Source organism: Ictidomys tridecemlineatus, chromosome 2 (genome assembly GCF_052094955.1).
Source record: "Ictidomys tridecemlineatus isolate mIctTri1 chromosome 2, mIctTri1.hap1, whole genome shotgun sequence".
Taxonomy (NCBI): Eukaryota; Metazoa; Chordata; class Mammalia; order Rodentia; family Sciuridae; genus Ictidomys; species Ictidomys tridecemlineatus.
The window spans coordinates 30,612,929-30,633,477 of record NC_135478.1 but is presented as its reverse complement, the minus strand read 5'-3'; the positions used below and the strand labels follow the sequence as shown (position 1 = coordinate 30,633,477).

The 20,549-nt window shown below is 37.5% G+C and overlaps 1 long non-coding RNA gene across 5 annotated transcripts in view; it reads left to right on the top strand.

Annotated features, from left to right (window-relative positions):
- The window catches only part of LOC144375051 (uncharacterized), a 428,255-nt gene that overhangs the window by 253,599 nt on the left and 154,107 nt on the right, over positions 1 to 20,549 (top strand). For 2 of the 5 annotated variants that reach the window (XR_013434386.1, XR_013434383.1), the window contains exons 3-4: positions 2,012 to 2,057; positions 8,616 to 8,699. The exons of 2 other annotated variants lie outside the window; for them this stretch is intronic. This is a non-coding gene — a long non-coding RNA (uncharacterized LOC144375051). The remainder of the gene's footprint in view (positions 1 to 2,011; positions 2,058 to 8,615; positions 8,700 to 20,549) is intronic. One more of the 5 variants, XR_013434384.1, reaches the window with a different exon arrangement.

Sequence of the window (20,549 nt, the reverse complement as noted above, 5' to 3'; positions counted from 1 at the left end):
ACAGTGTGGAGATTATTTATATATATATACATATATATATATATATATATATATATTTTAAAGAGAGAGTGAGAGAGGAGAGAGAGAGAGAGAATTTTTTTTTAATATTTATTTTTTAGTTCTCAGCGGACACAACATCTTTGTTGGTATGTGGTGCTGGGGATTGAACCTGGGCCGCACGCATGCCAGGTGAGCACGCTACCGCTTGAGCCACATCCCCAGCCCAATGTGGAGATATATTTGCATATAGAATATACTCATATATGTCTGTATGGATGAAGAAGTTTGAGCCTAAGGCTTTGAATATGTTAGAGATACATATGTGACTTGTGTGTTAGTTTCCTATAGCTGCTATAACAAATAATTACTTGATGGCTTAAAACAACAGAAATTTAATCTCTCATAGATCCAGTGGCCAGAAGTCTAAAATCAGCATCACTGGACTGAATACAAAGTAGAGGCAGGGTTTGTACACCTTCTAGAGATTCAAAGGAGATTTCCTGTCTTTTCTACCTTCCAGTGGTGGTGGGGGGTTCTGGCATTTCTTGGCATTTGCCCACATCATTCCAATCTCTGCCTTCTCCTCTTTTTTTTTTTTTTGGTAATAAAAACGTTCCACTTTCTCATAAAGACACTTGTGGTTACATTTGGGACTCACCAGGATAATCCAGAATTCTTTTCCCTTAATTCACTCAGATCTAAAAAGATCTATTGTCCATATAAGGTTTCATTTACAGATTTCAAGAACTGGACACTGAATCACAGGGAGACTTTTTTTATAGCCTACCACAGCATATCATCCTAAAAATGAGAATTGCACCTGAATTTTATACGATTATTGACCACCTTTTTATATACTGGAAAGACATATTTGATCTTATTGATTATATAGGATAGAAAGTAAATTTAATGATACATTTCAAGCCTTACTATGAAGCATGTGGCCCTTCACAATTCTAAGAAAATGATGAATGTATGTATCTGAAAGCTTCAAGATGACCAATTCAGTAGTCTAAAGGGATAAGAAATGGTCATGGTTTTAAGAAGAAATACATGATACAAGGGGATTAAGGAAAGGAAGAATTTAGAGAAACCGATATGGGTAGGTTGGCAAGGGTGGTGGAAATACATCACTCTGGGTCTGAAAGGGGCAAGGGAAGTGGGATCACCAAAATGTTGAGAGAGCTGAGGATATAGGTCTAGTTTCAGGAGGGGGCTGCTGAACAGGAGCTGTGGCCTTTGGTAGAGGAACAGAACACTGCCAATCTTCAGCCTGGAGTGAGGGAGCAGATGGTTTTGGTGGCCAAATCAAGGGGAAGCCAGATGATAAAGGGAGCATTAATGTTGTCCATACAGACCTGCCCCCTGGGGCAAGATCAGGATGGAGCAGGATGCAAAGTGAGCCCGAATCTTGGGGCAAGAAGTAAATAGCTGGCATGTGTTGCTACCAAGTTGTAAAGAAGGCAGCAGGATCTTAGAAGTAAAGTGAAAAGAGAATTTAAGAGGGAAGATGGGTTCATATTTCAAATGCTGCCAAAAGGTCAAATAAGATAAGGACTGAGAGATGTTCATTGATTTTTAAGACAAGGAAATCTTTGACAGCCAGAGCCAGTTCTGCTGAGGTGCAGGGGTGAGTAATGAAACCCAATGGATGTTATTTGAAAAGCGAGAGACGGAAGCAAATGGAAATAGCAAGAGAAGACAAAGAGTCATTTTTTTCAAGTTCACTTGATAAAAGAAAAAGAGAAATAGAACAACAGTGGCAAGACCAGATGAGGTTGAGGAGAAGGATTTTTTTTTTCTCCCAAGATGAGCAAAATCTTATCTGTGTGAAAGGGTTAATGAAGGACAAAGGTGAGAAGAAGCAGTGGGTGAGTCATGCAATGTACTCTTCATTCTTAGCTGTGAAGGAATGCGGAGATGAATTAGTCATGTCTGCCATGGACATGACTTGGAGATGGAGAGGGAGAAATTAGGAAATGGATTCTAATCCATTTTCTTTATTTTCTAGATTCAGCTGTGGTTCAGAGGTGGGAACCCACTTCCCTGTCATTCAGGTAACTAGTAAGAAACATTTTTACTTTTACTCTGGCAATCCTAACAATTGGTCACCATTTCTAAAATCATGCCACCCATACCATAGGAGATATATCAAATAATTTCAGATATTTGACAGCTTAACACTTTAATAATTATGCACTTATTTTTAATTTTTTTTTAATATTTATTCTTTAGTGGTTGGACACAACACCTTTATTTCACTTGTTTTATTTTTTGTATGTGATGCTGAGGATTGATCCCAGGGTCTAGTACGTTCGAGGTGAGCGCTCTATCACTAGCCACAACCCCAGCCGTATGCACTTATTTTATAGTTGCCATAGATTAGTGGCCAAGAATACTGGCTCTCCATTTACCATGCTAATTTATATAGTTTTATTTTTAGTCTAATGGTTTTAGAAAGGAAAATTTTATTTAAATAAAAATACCACAAAAAATATATAGCTGTGACAACAATTCTAAAACTGTGATGGTGATCCTGAACACATGAGTTCTGAGACAGTCTATAGTATCTCTGTATTGTGTGTTTGCAGGGTTAATTTTGCATTCATTGGTGTAGGAGTTGAAGAGTTCAAATCTCACATATGCAATCTTACCTTAAACTGCCATTCCTAAGCAACTAAAACTGCAAAATGCACCTGAAGAGTCAAGAAGAAAACTTGAAATATTAACTCTCTCCAGCATTTTGCTGAGTGGACAGAAGAATTATCTTAGCTATGCATTTTATCACATAATTTAAAAGAACTCTCCTGATTAATTAAAAGAGAGTCAAACTCATTTAAACTAGCAAGAGATTACTGCAATACATAATTTTTTTGGTCAAACTAAAGTAAATGGATATAGCTGTATAGCTTGAGTTTTTGTTATTCACGCTATTGCCCATTTGCTGACAAATTTTCAATACTTACAGATTTATTCAGGCCTATTAAAAGCCTCAAAGCAACCAGGAAGTGTTATAAATATTTAAACAGAGATCTGGGTGTTTCAAATGCTGAATAAATCATAAGACTGAGAGCTGGTGTGCTGGCTGTTCTGCAACGTGACTGCCCTTGGTTCTGGGCTCACTCTGGTGAACGTATGCCCTTTACTAATCCAGTCATGGTACATACTTCACTGGTAGAGGGAAGCTCTATTTTCATTTCAAAGCATCACTTCTCACCCAGAAATGTAATAACAAGGAGAAGTGTTTTTGAGAACAGTAAATCAATTTGTTTCCTAATAATGAGAGCTATACAACCATCGTTTGTATTTCTGCATGATCAATCAGCTTCACATACTATATGAAATATTTTAGTCCATTGCTGGGCGGCAATCAAGAGTTTTACATACCTGAAACCAACCTATAAGTCATGGAGGATTTGATTCTCTACAGAGCAGCTCCCTTTTCCATTTCTCACATCCAGAATATTCAGTCAGGCACTCCTGCATAGGTGGGACATTGAGGATGTCCTCTTCTCCACCCAGAATTAGTTTCAACCCAGCATTCTGTTTCTAGGTGTTGAGATTTGCTGGTGAGAGTCAATATTTTTATTACCTTTACTTGGGTTTTTAGCTTCCTACTCTTTGCCCTGCCCCTAAAAAAGGTATATTAGTTTCTAAACTCTATAACAATTTACCACAAATTGAAATTTTTAGTGTCTTATCATTCTGGAATCTAGACTGCTCATGGGGAAGGCATATGCTCCCCCTGAAGGTGGAGGGGGAGAATCCTTTCTTGCTTCTTCCTAACATCTGGTGACTGCCACCAGTTCTTGGTGTTCTTTGGCTCATAAATGCATTGCTCCAGTATCCACCTGTTGTTACATGCCATTCTTTGTGCCTCTGTGTCTCTGTTTTCTCATTTTACAAAGACACTGGTTATTGATTTAAGACATACTCTAATCCAGCATGAGCTCATCTTAACTGATTACATCTGTGAGGAGCTTGTTTCCAAAAAAAGGGTCATGTTCTGAGATTCAAGATGGATATCAATTTTGGGGTGACACTTCTCAACCTGATATAGGTGAATACCATGATTTCCATTGGTTCTGCCAAATGCCTAGCATTCTTGACACATGTTCAAGTCTAAACCTTTCCCCTCCTTTTATTTATCAAAATGTGATGCTGTTGCCACCACCAAGCCATTATATCACATGGCCCATGAGATAGCCTAAGTGTTCAATGCAGAGGAATGAGTCTCTTGTGCAACTTGCAAATGTAGGCTAAAGTCAAAGACCTCTTTTCTTTTTATAAAGTTCTTAATATATTTTAAAAACAAAGAAATATCAAATACAGTTAAGAAAATTGGCAAGACATCTACCAATTGCAAGAGGTTTCACTATAAGCCCTATACTTTCTGGATTTAGCTGCGACTTTGGGACCATCGTCTAACTCATAGTTCTGTGCAATGATCATTTTCTGTCTTATAATGTTCAGCTGTAGCAATGCCACCATACTAGCATGTCAGACCACAGCAAACCCAAGCACTGGGAATCTTGGAGGAAAAGCTGCATATAGGCAGGACTGTGTCCTCAGGACTCTAATCACAGTAAAATGAGCCCAACTGATGTGGTTGTGGGGAGTGGAGGATAAGCAAAACAAAGAGGAAAGATGAATGGGCATCCAATAGGGTTTAGGCAGAGAGGTATGAAGCATTAGAACCTGAGCTGTTATATCAGGTCATGAGGGTAAGAGGCAGAGCCTGGAAATATTCTCCAAAGCTGGCTTTTCCTGAGCACAGTCCACCCCGTAGCCATCACTGTGGCTTGGTGTTCCACATCTATTTCATCCTTCGAGATAAGTATTACCACTCTATACTTCATATACCCAAATTGAGGCTTAGGGAGGTATCATGAAAAAATTTTCAAAACTATTTTGGGAGAATCTGACCCACAAGTGAAGAGGGAACTATTAATGGGTGTCAAGTTGGCTCAGACCATTAGAATACAATTAACTCCTTTTTGTGGCCTTCCTAACTTTATGTGCCAATTACCATCCAATCATGCAAAATGAGTGATAATTGGCCATCACATGGCTGGAATAAAAGCAAATAAATGACAAATCAGTTAATTTTGCGTTTGAGAATAGAAACAGGCTCTAATTCTAAGCAATCTGAGTTTGGCCTGGTATTGCTTTTCTATGAGTGCAAACTGAATTTTCTAACTCTTAATCGAAAGGAATCCTGTACACCAGGGCTCTGTTTCTTCTGCCACTAAAAGTGTGGTAAGGGCCGACTCTGGATGTTACTGTTTGATCTCCCCATGGCTTTGCTCTTCATCTTATCAAGTCTCTGACTTAACAGCTCTCAGCTATGCCTTCATTGAACCTGGATAGGAAGCAACCTCCTCTCTAGGACCACAGTACCCTGCCCTTAGCTCATCATGCAAAACCAGATTTAGATTTGAACAAGTGTAGAAAATGAACCCCCGACTTCTTTTCTGGAGCAAGTAGGAATTGCTGTACTTAGCTGGACTATATTTCCCCCCAAGATCATAATCTAATCAAGCAAGTAAAAAGAGCCAACTCTCATCTGTAGGATGTGGATAAAAGAGAAGGTAAATTATAACCCTCCAGATGGACCACAAAAGCAAGGGGGGATTCTGAAAGGTTAAGTGGTACATGAATAGAGAATAAGAATTATTCCAAAACTCAGGCTCAACAGCACAGGACAAGGAAGAGATGGCAAATGGGGTCTGGAGGCAGTACATGGGATACACAGAAAGGTTTTTCATATGGTGTTTGAGGACCTAGGCTGTGCTCCAGATGAGAGTAGTCACATCACTGTATTGGCTTGGGTAAAGACAGACCCAAGTCCAAGAGGGTTCCGGTCTTCTTCAATGACTTCATGTTGGGGTCTATGGTCTGAGTTATAAAGTAACCTTTCTGTTTTGCTAGTTACCTCTTCTTGGAGATGAATTCAATAAGGTTATAGACTCTTTACTCAGAAGCAAAATCCCTGCTATAGACAAGTGTATGCTAAAGTACCACTTCCAGGAGAAGTGCATTTCACACAATTTATTTATTTATTGCTATACTAAGGATTGAACTCAGGGGTGCATTACCACTGAGCCACATCCCAGCCCTTTTAAATTTTTTTTTTTTTTAGAAATAATCTCACTAGGGGCTGGGGATGTGGCTCAAGCGGTAGCGCGATCGCCTGGCATGCGTGCGGCCCGGGTTCGATCCTCAGCACCACATAGAAACAAAGATGTTGTGTCTGCTGATAACTAAAAAATAAATGTTAAAATTCTCTCTCTCTCTTTAAAAAAAAAAAGAAATAATCTCACTAAGTTGCTGAGGCTAGCCTTGAACTGATGATCCTCCTACTTCAGCTTCCCAAGCCACTGGGGTTATAGGTGTGTGCCACTGTGCCTCTCCCATTCTATTTTTTGATTTTGAGAGAGGATCTCACTAAGTTGCTGAGGCTGGCCTCAAATTTGTTATCCTCCTGCCTTAGCATTCTGAGTCACTGCAGTTATAGGCATGCACAACCTTGGGCAGCTATTACAGGTTTTTTGGCAATCCATGCAGTGGGATCAAAAATAAAAAGTTTTTTTTCCCTCTTTCTAAGATCAGTTATAATAATACAGAACATAGCATGTCTAGTCCTCTTAAGATACCCATTCAAAATCATCTGCCATGTCCTGGTTCCTAATCCTGGCAGTGGATGCTGTCATGTCTTGCTTTCTGTTTGGAGCTTATGAAAAGCATGCCAGCCTGCTGACTGCATATCTACTTGGTGAAGTTTTTACTTGCATGCCTTCTCAATGCAAATCAAGGTTAAATTCTGCCTCTTGAAAGCATTTCTAAAAAGGCTGATATGGCCTCTGTAGAACAGCCAGAGGAAATAGTCCCCCGGGGAGCTTTGGATGTTTTCCATCATTTGGGGAAAGCTGTCTCCTTTGAACTCTTCTCCATTTTGATCAGCCAACAACTTCTCTGCAGTGAGGTAAAGAGGACACAGGTCTGAGACTGTAGGACCATTACTACTTCTGAGCAAAAAAGAAAAAAAAGGGGGCTTTCTAATGGGGAATTGGGTGAGAAGTTTAATTCAAGTGAGGTCAATGTACATTGCATCTTTATTCTCTCAATGTCCTCCTTCTTAATATTCTTCTCTTTAAAGAAGGCAAAGAGCTGTCTTGTGTTCTTGCTTATAAATTTCAAATTCAAAAGAAGAACACTGATCCATCTGCTGAGGCTGCTTCCGACATCTGGTATAGCCATCAAGAAGCAGCAGCAGTAGCTGGCAAGATTCCAGCCCTCTCTCAGCTTCTCCACTCAATCCACCTTTTCCTGGGTTTATTAGAGCATCCCATGAATGAAGAAGAGTATGTAGTTTCTTTGCCTCTGTGAAGTGTCTTCTATTTTTTTTTTCATAAATAGGGGGACCGGATAGGTGAAAGTACTTTAGAAAGTAGCTCATGTTTATAAATTGCTTCGATTAAAATCTCAAATAAGGTAATCTTTTGATACTTACATGGATTGCTGGGGGCTGACATTGGCTTGCTTATATTGCATAGGGCATATCTGTAATTTCTGATAAATAATTCCATCCTTAGGTTTTTGTCACTTCAATATAACGTCTGGGCATTGAAAGGAGTTCTATTTGGAAACACTTCTTGATTCCTTGTATTTTCTGTCTTTCTAAACTGAGAAATAACCAGAAGTTAATAAAAAAAAAATAACATCTCAGTTTCATGCTAAGTTGAAATGATGGCTTCCTTGAATCCCTGCTGGAGGGATTGTAGTTGTAACCACAGCATCCTAGTGAGTGTCAGTTTTCCCAGGAGACGTGAAGGGTGTTATAAACCTCCAGGACAATACCCATGTTTTCACATTTTGAGAAAGAGGAGTTTATTACAGAATGTCCATCTTGACCCATGCCTATGACCACCATGCTTTGGATGAAGAGCATTGCAGAATCTTCTACTGCCCATACCTTGTGCTATTCAGAAGTGCCACAGATCATTTTCACTGATATTCATCACCAAGTGTATTTCTCCCAAACTGAGTTGTGTCATTATTGTACTTCCATCTCTCTTTTCCTCTTGGACCAAGAGAGCACATAGGGAAGGGCTATTGGTTGAGACAGAATGTTGCATAAAGCCTAAAACAAGAGTAGTTGGTCCTTAAGTTGTTGAATTTAAAAAAAAAAAAAACAGGAAAGTTGAAGGAAAGATCTCTGAAAATGTCTTAAACCAGGGATCAGCAAACTTAGGATGAAATCTCAGTGGGTTACCTTTATTTTTAATAAAGTTTTATTGGTACACAACCACATTCATTTGTTTGTAGAATGCCTACGGTTGTTGACTCACTGCAACAGTAGTTGAATGGTTGTGACAGAGTGTGTATGGGTCACAAACTAAAAAGTATTCGCTACCTGCCCCTTCACAGAAAAACAAACAAACAAAAAAACTGATTCCCTGACTGAAATGAAAAATAAATACAACACACAAGCAAGTAAGAAGTAATTACCGAATGCTTGCCACATATTTAGGGCTATGGCAGGATTTGCGGTGGACACAAGATGCATCTTACCTCTCTGAGGAATAAGTTATTGTAACCACTGATTTTAACAGATGTGCCAGCCGCAGCGGAGGGATTCATGTGCTACAGTGAGATGACATCACTGAGATGGAGCAGCCAGTAAAAGCAAATGGGAGGTGAGCAGAGGGGACCAAGGCAAGGGCAAAAGTGGTATTTCAGAGGGAGCAAAGACAAATAGCAACCAAGAGAATGTAATTATCCTCCAGTCTCTCCTGTTCACATTTTCCTGAAGGAATATTGGGGAAGGCATTGTATTCTGTATTTACTGTAATATAAAAACTGGGACTATTGTACTCAGCTATTGAATGAAGGAATGGGCTCAGAAGGCTTGGGGATAGGTTACAAATGTTTGATCTCTGATGTATATAATTGTTGTCTTTTTGCATTTTATTGAAGACATGCTATGAATCTAAGAGTCATGCTATGTCCTTTCTGTCCATTTTTTTAATGTTACAAATTTGTGTGGTAAGTCTCATTTTCTACAGATTAATCTCATTACATTTCACAGTAATTTCCTAAGTAATATAGCGTATGAGTCAGGGTAGGCTAGGCTATACTTCAGTAACAAACAAGCCCCACATTTCAATGACTCATACAACATAAGCGTATTTCTTGTTCGAGTCACACACGTTCACCATGGATCAGTGGGAGTCTCTGCCTACTGTTGTCACTCAAGAATCCAAGGTGCCAGAAGGTCCAACTTGACCCATGCCTATGACCACCAGGCTTTGGGTGAAGAGCGTTGCAGAATCTCCTCTTCCCTATACCTTGTACTATCCAGAAGTGCCACAAATCATTTTCACTCACATTCATCACCAAGCGCAGAAACAACATTTGTCTGACTCATTCTGCCCGTTTTCATAGTTGTATGTTATATCCATATTAATCATAATTAATCCTCATAGGATTTTTCACCCAAACTCTAAAAGTACACAAAGCCTCAATGACATTCACTATTGAGATATTTATTAAGTGTCTTCTATGAGCCATTCAGGTCCTCAATGCTAGGAATGTAGCACAAAACAAGAGAGAAAAGCCAGACCTCATCAAACTTTCTTTCTAGCACAGAGACAAAGTATACATGTTAAAAATATGACGTAATAAAATATGGAGGCCGGTTGGTGATAAGTCCTATGGGAAAATAAGACATGGAAATCAATAGAAGATGCTAAGTGTTAGGAGTTAAGTTGCTTCTCTGTCCATAGTGCTTTTAGCATTTGCTCCAGAGCATGGCAGATGGCCTAAGAGTACTAGGGATCACATGCTGCCTATAGGAAACTGGTAAAAGGTGAATTTACACTGTATTTGGTATTTTCAAGTCCAGTTAAAGGTGCTGAGGCTATAATCAGTGGAGAATTGGGAGGGGTGGATATCTTGGGACCATCCTTTCTCCTGAGGCCCCTTTCAGATGGAGGCAGAAAGGTTGTAGGAGGAAACTTGTACAATAACATAAATAACCTGGAATCTTAAATGCCTCCTTAAATATAAGAAAATAAATGTTCATAAAATAAATCTTCAAAGAATATAATGAGGAGGGGGTGAGGGATCTGTTTGGCACCTAAAAAAAAAAACAAACAGCAAAATACATGTCTTCTACATTTGTGAGGAGAATTTAAAGATAAGCTTACTTTGGGTTTGGCTGGTAGAGGATTGCAATGTTTCTCTTCATTTATAATGAGTGACATGTTTGTAATGAATTTTCCTAGCTCAAATTTTGGTCCTTGTTTTCTTTCTCCTTAAAATAACTCTCTTTCATTTTCTCGCTTCCATTCCAAAGCCCTCTGGCCCCTTCAGTAGCTCCCATTGGTAGTTCATGGGGTATTTTAAAGCCAAATAATATTCCTTACATTCAGTAATGCCTTTCTATTTTCCCCTGCAATTTTTCCAACTTGCTATCAATCTTCATGCTGAGGTTTCCAGCAAAGTGTGTGAATAAAAAATATCACCGTTATAAGTGGCTTTTTCTATTAACCTGGCTCATCCCACCTTGTCAAAACACTTAGCCTTGAGATAGTAACTCCCTTAAAGTTCTGGCTCGGGTTTTCAATTTGCCGTTGACCTTGGGTGGATGAATCACTTTACCATTGTGACAAAGAAGGTTCCTCTGGGGATATAGGATTATTCATTTTCTGCTAAACTACAGAGAAAGAATTTAAAGTTTCTTAATATCTGAGCCATGCCCTGTAATAGAAAAAAAAAAAACATTGCAAATGTCTAATTACATGACCTTGATCTGTTAGTGATACAGAGGAAGCTGGTATCCACAAATACTCAGAGCTCAGGCTTCCCCATTGAAATACCCAGAACAGGTATGTTTCTTTAACCGAACCCTTACTCCTAAGCTAACATCTCATCCCCCATATTACCTCCCTGTCTCCCAACAGCCCCCAACTTAGTCCACCATAGAATCAGAGTGATCTCTTATTGAATGCGTATTGTGCAAACATTGTGCTATGCATAAACAGCTACAGAAAGAGCACACATTCAGGTATGGATGGTTCCCATGACCTTTGCTACATAGTTTTGCAATTCCTCTCATAAAAGTAGAATGTACTTCCTGCTCCATTGATGTTGGGGTTGGTCATGCGATTTGCATTGGCTAATAGTATACGCAATCATAATGCAACTTCCAAACTTTTGCCTCAAGAATGATTGAATGTGTTCACCCTTGTGGACTTCTGGTTACAAAACAAGTCTGAACTAAGTACTTGGAGAATGAGAGCTATGTGTCTCAGTTATCTGAGTCAGCTTGTAATAACCAGCCAACATCTGGAAAATCTCCAGATAAGTATATGAGGCCTTCCTGGACCAGATATCCATCTCCCAGTAGGCCTGCCACATGTTGAAACCAAGTTATATCGGCCAAGCCTGGCCCACATCAGCAGCAATGTCAAGTTAACCCATAGACTTACAAAAAATAACATGGAGATTTTTCAAGTCATGAGTATTATCATGTTTATCATAGCTAACTGATGACCATGTTATAAAGATTAGTTTATTTAATCTTTGAAATAAACTTACACGGGAGATTCTATTAGTGTTTCCATTTTATAGAAGAGAAAACTGAAACTTAGAAAGTTTAAACACCACGCAGCCACGAAGTGGCACTAGGAGTTCCGAATGTCTAATAATTAAAAATCTAACATTTAATCTCATCATGCATCTCTGTGGACTCCCTTCCCTTGGTTTTCTTTAACTATACCCAATCGAAATTTGCTACAACTAGGCTTTCCTTTTCTAGATGAAGAGTTCCTTTTCATTTGAATAAAAATGAGAATCTAAGTTCTCTCTGACTTTCCTTGGGGGTCTCTGTTGTCTTCTGAAACTTGTCTGAAGCAATTGTTAGTAAAGAAATAGGCACAAGACATTTCAGGTCACTTATGGAAACATTTTCATGGTAATAACTTGTTTATGCAAATAACATTGTTTTCTGCTCTAAATTTCCCAGTGCCCCTTCGTAATGAGTGAACATAATTAATGGATCCTGTCACTCAGCCAGAAAGAAATTTGTTCCTAAGCTGAGTGACTAATTGGACAGGTCAATGCATACACGATCATCAGAGATGGCTTTGTGAGTGGAGGAATGAACCCTGACTGGGAAGCTGCTATGATTTGATGGAGATAAAGGCATGGAGCTGGGTGTGGTTGGGACTAAATACATTGCTTCTTGATGAAGTTGGCCTCAATCCATACACCTTTTGTGAAACAGAATAATGGAATTCCTATTCTGTATTCTTCTGTATATTTTTTATTAGTACATTATAATCATACATACTAGTGGGGTTCATTTTGACATAATTATGAATGCATATAACATAGTTGGTTAATTCTCAATCCTCAGTAATTCCCCTCTCCCTCTATATCCCTGGCTATTCTTTATTCTTATAGGATACACATAAAAAATACTTGAACTCTCAAGAAACATTAACTGCTTTTATTAAAGCCTTAGTAGATGCCAATAAACAAACCACCTTCTCTTTATACAGTCATCTGTTGTTAATTTGGTTTTCTTGTTTGTAAAATTCAATAGGAGGGCTTCTTTTTCTTTTTCAAGTGGTTTGATTTAAAACATGCAGTGGTTGCTATTCCATGTATTTTGGACGTTTTATAAAAGTATAAACAAGAAGTTTCAACATTTCATGGAAATTGTCTATGGCTTAAAGAGAATGAGAAAAACAGCCCCTATCTTTCTGCTCACATGAAATCTGTGGCATTATATATTGCTATAATTGCTTTTTAAACACAAAACTCAGAGTGTGAAAAAACTGAATGCCTGTGATGCCTGAATCATTCAGAGCTTTCAAGCTTGTTCCGTTGTCCATGGAAATTGCATGGCATTGTTCTGATTTTCCGTCTATAATAAGTTGGGAAAGCTGACGTTCTTTTGATTCATTCTCACAAAGTGGAAATAATTCCTCAACAGGACTTTCCACCTGGCAGAATCATGGTCCAAGTGTAATTAAATAGATAAAAATGAAATATGGTTCCTAAATATTATCAAGTGTGGTTTTGGGGCTGGTAAATATCACAAGTATTCCTACAATGATTAAAAATATGTTATAACTTGAACTCTATTTATCTGCCGTGTATTACTACTATTTAACTTTTGGAACATATTTTGAACTCAGAAGGCTATAATATTCTTCCTAAGTTATCTGGTAGCTAACGTAGTCTCTCACAATATTAGTATTTCATCCATCACTTACTCATTCATTTACTGAAAAGTTCTTAATGATTGTTGGTATACAACATCCACAATTTTCAAGATTCCTATTAATTATTTTGCTCAGAATAATAAGTGTACATTTATATTAAAAACATATAAAGAGATTTTTCACTTTAAGGGACATTTAGAATGAGTACTTCTGTTTGAAAGTAAACATTCATATAAAAACAATGAATGAAATACCTTCTTATTTCACTGACCTGATAATGCTCTTTAGGTCTGATGGTAAAATACGTGATCACATGACTCTGCCCAAACATGTTTAAGGAAATCAGACATGATGGAAAATTGTACCTGAATCTTCAGCCTAAATCTTTGAAAGGTAACTGCTAAGACTAAAGTTAAGAGCACATTATGGCCAAATATCTAGGCCAGATTAAACTTTGATGCCTTCCTGAATAGATTCTATTTGGAGATAAGTTTTAAAACATGAAAAGATATATTTTCCCAGAGCTTTTGGATTTACATTTTGTATTTGGATGCAGTTCAATCAGAGTCTTTTTCTACTCACTCCCCAAACTAAAAAGGTAGAAGTTAGCCTACACCTACCATGGTTCAGCCTAATAAGTAATTTTGCTTATGGGTACAACAACTGAGAAAGAAAGCAAAAAGAAATGATGTAAAAAGGAGCATGAAAAATACCAGATAAGAGGCAGTTAAGGATAGGATGGAAATGGTTCAGAAAAGGCCAAGATAGTTTCAGTCCTTAAGAACCTGGAGTCTAGCAGAATTTGGATAACTAGGTTTTTACAATACAAAGATCCTGTCTAGGTCTCCACTTGTTTATAAGGTGGATGTCTGTGCTGGGCTGTTGGAAGTAGACTGGATTCAACCCCTACTCTGCCTGTCTGTTGCTGTGGTCTTGCATAATGGTTATTCTGCACCAAGGGTATTATACAAGCAATGTAGAAATATAGTGAGATATGAAATACGATTTGGGGGAACCGTGTAATTATGAAGACATCATCTTTATAGTAGCCTGATTTTAATATCTGTAGAAAGGACCGATAACATAAGTTCTGACGTGGAAACAGATATAAAGAAAACTGCTTGGTAATTCAATATTCTCCTTTAAATTAAAAAAAAAATTAACCTGGCTATCTGAATCCCAATGACAAATTTATAATTCACTCCATCTGAAGCCCACGTTCCTGTTACTTCTCTTGTCACTAAAATAATATGGATGCTATAGCGTAAAGCTAGATGATCAAAATAGTTAGCTTGAGGTCAAACAGAATTTCACATCTGTAATGCCAACTTTGTGATATTGCCCAAATTACCTAAATTCCTGCATCTCAGGACTATTCTTCTCTAAAATGAGAATAATAGCAGGATATCTGGAATGATGAAATGACATAATCCATGAAGAATAGAATCAAAATGAAGCGCAACACAACCAGGAATGGATATATGAATTTAGCTCCCCTGTTTTTATAAGAAATGCACATACGTCTGCTGTACCTATTTCCCCTGATGGCAGAAGCTACTTCCAATCGAAAGTAATGTGGTTTCTCCTATTATAAGCATTTGGGGTAAGATGAGATTTACACACCTTTTTGAAAAGAGCTTCTACCCCCCCCCCGGCCCCCACCTTTCTTCCAAATCAGCCCCTGGAGTTGCTCCTTAAATCTAAAGCAATCTCTTTCCTCCATGATATCTTTCTTCATGGCTTCACCGACCCACAGGTGAAATGTAGCTCGCTGTGCCTGTTCTCTGGGCACTGAGCACGGCTCTCACTGTCTCTACTTCCAAAGCCTCCCAGATTCTGCATCTCCTAGGACTTCACTTCCCCACACTGCTGCCTTGCCACTAATTCAGATCTTTTTCGCTTGGTAGACTGCCCGGGGCTCAGCAGTCACCTCAGCTGACACCCTCCAGTCACCAGTGCCCATCTGGTTCTTGGCTTTCTTCCTAAAGTATCTAGAGCCTGTGGTGGGGGTACCTGGGTCACTGTGGACCTCAGGCTTTTTCTTTACTTCAGCATTGATCCTCCTAAATGATCCCATTCTTCTCTTCCATGACAAGCTTCCTTTGCTTTTCCTCTTTAGTGGAAACCTTCCAAAAGCATATCTTCTTTGCTATTCTTTATTCTAGGATTAGTCCATTTCCCTTTTCTTAGCACAGCTGTATGCAGGACTTGTGTCTGAATTTTGAAAGAGCTACCAAGGAAGGAAATGAAAGGGATTCCTGACAATTTACTGGGAGTACTGCACAAATATCACCCTTGTTACACACAGAATACCATTTAGCACAGGAGAATGAAACAAATGATAAATAAATGTAGTTGCTGATTTCAAGTTAGGATTATAGCATAAAGCTAAACCTCCAAGTCTTCCTTTTCTTGTAACCTAAGAGGGAAAAAAACAAGCACGCAGATAAAAAGTAGCCAAAATACCCTAATGGAAACCAGGAAAATATAGAAAGCATTTTTTACTAGTAAGAAACATTTTAAATGTTAAAAACTGGTAAGGCTGATGTAGTGGGCAGAATTCTAATGAAACCCAAATCCCCCTGCGCCCCTGTACACACATGCTTTATATGTTTCCACAACCCCTTCACTGTGAGTAGAACCTATAAATGTGGTGGGGTATCATTCCTGTGGTTAAGTTGCTAATTAATTAACATGGAGTTAACCAAAAGAGAGATTGTTCTGGATGGGTGGGACTAGAGACATTGCAAGATGATAAATGTGCCTCTGGACTTGGAGCACTAAGTTTGTGCAGGTTGGTTACTTGGCAGTAGATAACTGATACACTTGGAATCTGCAGGCCTTCAAGAAGCTTCAAACACTGCCTCCCGTAGAAGCATGTAAGGAGAAAGAGACATCTCCCAACATTCACTCTTTCCTTCTGTCTTTTTTATATCTCTCCCCCCCACCCCCTTCTCTGCTTTTTCTCTTCTAGAATAAATGTACATCCTAGAAAGAGGATAAAGGATAGCTCCTGTAACCACTTCCAAAAGGACAAGTAACAATTTCCACAAAAATGTCCACCATGAACAACTCTGAGTTCAAGCAGAGCCAGGAAATCCGGTGTTCTTAATTTAAGATGAAAAATAGATATATAGGCAGGAAGGGGCAAAATGGCTATTAGCTTTCCATTCTAATTATCTCTAAAAATAAGCAGGGATATAGCCAAAGAGAAGATGAAGAAGATAAATAAAGTGAGAACTTCAGAGGGAACAGAGAAGAGGTAAGAGAAACTCATGAAGCTCTTCCCACATCATAAGTAAACAGGGAAAGGGGAGAATGTGGTATGAGGTAGTGTGCACACGCAGGGTACTGAAATGGAATAAAAGAACAACACAGCTGAATTGCCAACTTAGCAGAAATCTCCAGAACTTTAAGGTAAATTGGAAAAAATATTTGAGACTAAAAGTGTTCTTTCATGGGAACAGCACAGCCTGTCTAATATCCACTGGTGGTATCTTGACTAGTAAATTTTTCAGGTTTAAATATTTTGAAAAGTCCTGCAATTGATAGAACAAAGGAGAATAAACTTGGCCATAAGACATGACAGTAGTGCTCAAGTTACTAATAAAAGTGTGTTCATCTTTTTCTGGGGCTTTGAGATGTAGTGTTAGGTCATTTATTTGTTGACATTTTATTCTTTTCATGAATGCACTCAATGCAATAAACTTTCCTCTTAGCACTGCCTTCATAGTGTCCCAGAGATTTTGATATGTATCAGTGGTCTCATTGACCTCTAAGAATTTTTTATTTCATTCTTGATTTCTTCTACTGTCCATTCATCATTCAATTGTGTGTTATTTGGTCTCCATTTGTTACAGTAGCTTCTATTTTTTTTATTTTTTCATTGATTTCTAATTTCATTCCATTGTGGTCTGATAGAATGCAGGGTATTACCTCTGTGTTTTTTGTTTGTTTGTTTGTTTGTATTTACTAAGAGTTGCTTTTTGGCATAAGACATGGTCTATTTTAGAGAATGAGCCATGTGCTGCTGAGAATAAAGTATATTTGCTCATTGATGGATGAAATATTCTATGTATGTCTGTTAAGTCTAAATTATTGATTGTATCATTTAGTTCTGTAGTTTCCTTATTTAGTTTTTGTTTGGAAGATCTGTCCAGTAGTGAGGGAGGTGTGTTAAAATCACCTAGTATTACTGTATTGTGGTCTATTTGACTCTTGAAATTGAGGAAGGTTTGTTTGATGTACATAAATGCTTCATTGTTTGGATCATAAATATCTATAATTGTTATGCCCTGCTTATGTATGCTTCCCTTAAGAAGTATAAAATGTCCTTCTTTGTTTCTTCTGATTAACTTTGGTTTGAAGTCTACTTTATCTGAAATGAGAATGGAGACCCCTATTTGTTTATACAATTCATATGAGTGTTAAGTTTTTTTTCCCATCCTTTCACCTTCAGCTTGTGGCTGCCTGTGCCCATGAGGTGAGTCTCTTGAAGACAGCATACTGTTGGATCTTGCTCTTTAATCCAATCTGTCAGTCTGTGTCTTTTGATTGATGAGCTTATGCCATTAACATTCAAGGTTATTATTGAGATATGATTTGTATTCCCTGTCATTTTGATTTATTTCTAGTTTTTGATTTGTCTTAGCTTCTCATTTGGTTGAATGTCACTTTAGTGTAGATCCTCCCTTTGCTGGTTTTTACTTTTTTTTTCCACTCTATCCTCATGAAATATTTTGTTGAAACTGCTCTGTAGTGTAGGTTTTCTAGTTGTGAATTCTTTTAATTTTTGCTCATCATGGAACATTTTAATTTTAACTTCAAATCTGAAACTTAATTTTTCTGGATATAAAATTCTTGGTTGACATCCATTTTCTTTCAGAGTTTGAAATATATTATTTCAGGACCAAATATTCAATGCCAAAAGCAGTAGAAGACAGGAAATAATTAAAATCAGAGCTGAAATTAATGAAATTAAAACAAAACAAACAATTGAAATAATTGACAAAAGTTGGTTTTTTGAAAAAATAAATAAAATAGATAAACCCTTCATCATGCTAACAAAGAGAAAACTCAAATTACTAAAATACAAGATGAAAAAGGAAATATCACAACAGACACATCTGAAATACAAAACATAATTAGAAACTATTTTGAAAATTTATACTCTAATAAAATAAACAATATTAAAAACGTCAACAAATTTCTAGAGACATATGACCTACCCAAACTGAATGAGGAGGTGATACCTAATATAAAGGGATCAATTTCAAGTAATGAAATAGAAAATGCTATCAAAAGCCTACCAACCAAGAAAAGCCCAGGACCAGATGGATTCTCAGCTGAGTTCTACAATAAGAATTAACACCAAGATTCCTCAAAATATTCCTTGAAATAGAAAAGAAGAGAACCCTTTCAAACTCATTCTATGAGGCTAATATCACCCTGATACCAAAACCAGATAAAGACACATCAAGGAAAGAAAACTTCAGACCTATATCCTGATGAACATAATGCAAAAATTCTCAATAAAATTCGAGCAAATCACATACAAAAACATATTTAAAAGATAGTACACCATGATCAAGTGGGATTCATCCCAGGGATGCAGGGTTGGTTCAACATACAGAAATCAAGAAATGTAATTCATCATATTAATAGACTTAAAAACAAGAATCATATGATCATCTCAATAGATGCAGAAGAAGCATTTGACAAAATACAGCACGCCTCCATGTTCAAAACACTAGAAAAATGAGAGGTAGTAGGAACCTACCTTAACATTATAAAAGCTATATATGCTAAACCCAAGGCCAGCATCATTCTAAATGGAAAAAAAATTGAAAGCATACCTGCTAAAAACTGGAAGAAGACAGGGATGCTCTCTTTCACCACTTCTATTCAACATCATCCTTGAAACTCTAGCCAGAGCATTAGACAAAAGAAAGAAATTAAAGGGATACAAATAGGTAAAGAAGAACTTAAACTATCACTATTTGCTGATGACATGATTCTATATCTAGACGATCCAAAAAATCCCAACAGAAAACTTCTAGACCTAATAAATGAATTCAGAAAAGTAGCAGGATATAAAATCAACACCCATAAATCAAATGCATTCCTATATATTAGTGATGAATTAGAGAAATTAGGAAAACTACTTCATTCACAATAGCCTTAAAAAAAAAAACAACTGGGAATCAATCTAACAAAAGAGGTGAAAGGCCTCTACAATGAAAAACTACAGAGCACTAAAGAAAGAAATTGAAGAAAACCTCAGAAGATGGAAAGATGGAAAGATCTCCCATGCTCCCAGATAGGCAGAATTAATATTGTCAAAATGATCATACTATCAAAAGCATTATACAGATTTAATGCAATTCCTATTAAAATCCCAATGATGTTTTTCATAGAAATAAAAAAGCAATCATGAAGTTTGTTTGGAAAAATAAGAGATGCAGAATAGTCAAAGCAATCCTTAGCAAGAAATGTGAAGCAGGAGGCATCACAATACCAGACCTTAAACTAGACTACAGAGCTATAGTGAAAAAAACAGCATGGTATTTGCACTAAAATAGACTTGTAGACCAATGGTACAAAATAGAGGACACAGAGACTAACCCAGATTAAATATGGTTATACCATACTAGACAAAAGTGCCAAAAACATTTACTGGAGAAAAGTTAGCCTATTCAACAAATGGTGCTGGCAAAACTGGAAGTCCATATGTAGCAAAATGAAATTAAACTTCTATCTTTCACCCTGTGCAAAAATCAACTCAAAGTAGATCAAAGACTTAGGCACTAAAACAGAGACCCTGTGCCTTATCGAAGAAAAAAATAGAACCAAATCTTCACCATGTCGGCCTAGGATCTGAATTCCTTAACAAGACTCCTAAAGAACAATAAGTAAAATCAAGAGTTAATAAATGGGATGGGTTCAAATTAAAAAGCTTCTTCTCAGCAAAGGAAACAATAAAGTGAGGAGATAGCCTACAGACTGGGAGAAAATCTTTACCACATGCATCTCCAATAAAGCATTAATCTCTAGGATATATAAATAACTCAAAAAACTTAACACCAAAAAAACAAATAACCCAATCGATAAATGGGTCAAGGAACTGAACAGACACTTCACAGAAGAAGAAATACAATTGATCAACAAATATATGAAAAAGTGTTCAACATCTCTAGCAATTAGAGAAATGCAAATCAAAACTACTCTGAGAATTCATCTCACTCCTGTCAGAATGGCAATCATCAAGAATAAAGGCAACAAAAAATGTTGGCGAGGATGTGGTGGAAAAGA